Source organism: Letharia columbiana (assembly GCF_014066305.1).
Source record: "Letharia columbiana isolate WasteWater2 chromosome Unknown Sc0000005_s0, whole genome shotgun sequence".
In the NCBI taxonomy this organism is placed as follows: domain Eukaryota; kingdom Fungi; phylum Ascomycota; class Lecanoromycetes; order Lecanorales; family Parmeliaceae; genus Letharia; species Letharia columbiana.
The window spans coordinates 611,420-614,201 of record NW_023501041.1 but is presented as its reverse complement, the minus strand read 5'-3'; positions in this window follow the sequence as shown (position 1 = coordinate 614,201).

Sequence of the window (2,782 nt, the reverse complement as noted above, 5' to 3'; positions counted from 1 at the left end):
ATATTTATAGCTATATATATACGCCCTCTTTCATATTTCATATATATTTCGTATATTTCGATATTCTTTATATACGCGATATATCTACTAAAGATAATCTTATTAATTTAATTAATTTCTATTTAATCTCATATTTATTAGTTATAAGAAAAGCTCTTTATTTTAATATTATAACTTTATTAATTCGTTATTCTTAGATACTAGAGCCGCGTATAGCTTATAATTAATTTACTTACTTCCTTCTCTCCTTCTATTATAAAGATAGAAGAAGATATTATTTCTTTTTCGCCTTCGCCTATAACGAACTAATTATTATTTTTATAAGATTAAAGATATCGACTTAAAGACGATATCGTTTAATTAAAAGCGAAGAATGCGATATTTTAATATTTTAACGCTTAAGTAAAAGATATTATAATATTACTTAAATAGAAGAGAGTCGTATTAATAAGAAAGATCTTAAGATTTAAGAATAATTTTAGCGTAATAAAAGGTTTAATTTTTATATATAAAAGATTTAGATAATAACTAATTTAGCTAATTAAATTATTAAAGCGTCTAAACTAGATTTTAATTCTATATTAATACCTAATAAAATAAATTTAATAGTTCTTAAGATATTAATATATACTTTTATTAATATAGCTAGCGATTAGAATATTAATTAAATAAATATAATCTCTAATTCTAATATTTAAAATAATATAGCGGTAAACGAGTAGTATTAAAGCGAATTAAGTATATATTATATCGAGTAGAAAAGCGTTAATAGCTAGACTAATTAGAGTTTTAAATTAATTAAATTAAATATTAATTCTATATTAGCGTTATTATATACTCTTAAATATATAACTACTAATTATAACGCTAATTAGAAAAAATTAATCTTTAATTTAAAATATCGAAAATAATATAGCGATATATTATTAAAGCGATATAAGTTATTAAAGCGATATAAGTTTCTATTATAGCGAGAAGATAGAGATTTATATATTAAATATTAATCTCATTTTATTTCTAATATTTTATTCGTTTATATATCTCTTTTAATTTCTCTTTAAACGTCTTAATCTTAAAATATTAATTAAACCTTTATCTAGCGTAGACTTAGCTTTCTTAATTAATAATATTTAATATAAGATATTAATAAGTATATTTCGATATAAAGATAGTAATAAATCTTACTTTCTTTTTAATATTAATAATAAAAAATAATAAATATAGTAGTAAATAAAGATAGTATAAATTATATAGAATTAGTCTTAAATCTAATAGCGATTATTAGCTTATTTATTAAAGCTTAGAAATTAGAAAATTCTAGAAGTAAATATAATTTAACGAATATACGCTCGTCGATTTCGAAGAGCTATATATTATTTATCGTCACTACGATAAGATTCTAATTTACTTATTTATAGATTACAAAATAAGCGATATAATAATATATATTAAGTCTAAGAAATATATTAAGAAATCTAATTTAAGTAGTTTATAATAAACGAATCTAATTAATAATTATAAAAATTAGATATATTTCTAAGCTAGACGATATAAACTATTAATAAATAAAACGATAAATAAAATATCTAGCTTACTATTTACTCTAGAAAAAATAATATTAAAATTCTCTTATAATATTAGAAGATCGAAAGCTTATACGCGAAGACTTTCTAAAATAATTTTATCGCTAGATCGTAAATATCGATATTTTATTTATAGTCGCTAATAATTCTAAGATATTACGACTCTTACGCTATCTCGACTCTAATATATAATTAAAGTCGATATTTATTATAAAGAATTAATTAATAAGAAAAGCTATAGAGCTAGAGATAAGACTATTAAAGAATTTATTAGTCGATAATATTAAAATCTCTCTAGCTCTAAATTATTAATTATTTTATAACTACTAATTATTTATAATAATTCTAGCCTTTTTTATTAATATTAATTAATAATAATACGAGATTCTTATAAATTTTAAGTATATCGAAGATAAATATACTAGCTAGAAACTTATAAGTATTATTAATTTAATTCTTATAAAATATAAGATTTAGAATTATATACTTAAACTTATAACTAATAACGCCAATAATAATAATATACTCTTCGAAGATTTAATTACTTATCTTTCTATTTCCGTAATAGAGAACCCGCTTAATATTAAAGAATTTAAGTTCTTAAATTATTTATAATATATTCTCTATATAATATATATTATTTAATTAATCTTAAAAGAACTTCTAAGATAATATTAAAATTATTTTAATAAATAAGAAATTTTAGAGAAGCTAAGATAATAAAGAAGATAAGAATTAAGTTTAAGTAAATACGATTAATTTATCGATAACTCTAATAAAGATATAATATTTCTTATTATTATTCTAATTATTATATTATTAATTATATTAAAATTCGAAAAATCGTTATATATATTAATACTAGCGGCTAGCGTAAAGAGATCTTTTTTATACTATAAGCTAAACGACTTTAAGATAAAAACGTTTTAATATTAGATAAATATTAATCTTCTAAAAAGAAGTAATATTATTAAAAACGCTCTCTTAAGCTCTTTTAGAATATTAAGACTCGCTAAAATTTAACTTATTAGATATTAATCCGCGCTCTACTTCTTTATATCGATATTATATACTTTTTAAAAAATAGATTAACTACCTACTTAAGATTAAATAATAAAAAATAATTATAAATAGAAACTATAATCTAGGCGTCTAAATAATTTTTAATTAATTTCTAATAGATTCAATATTTAATTTAG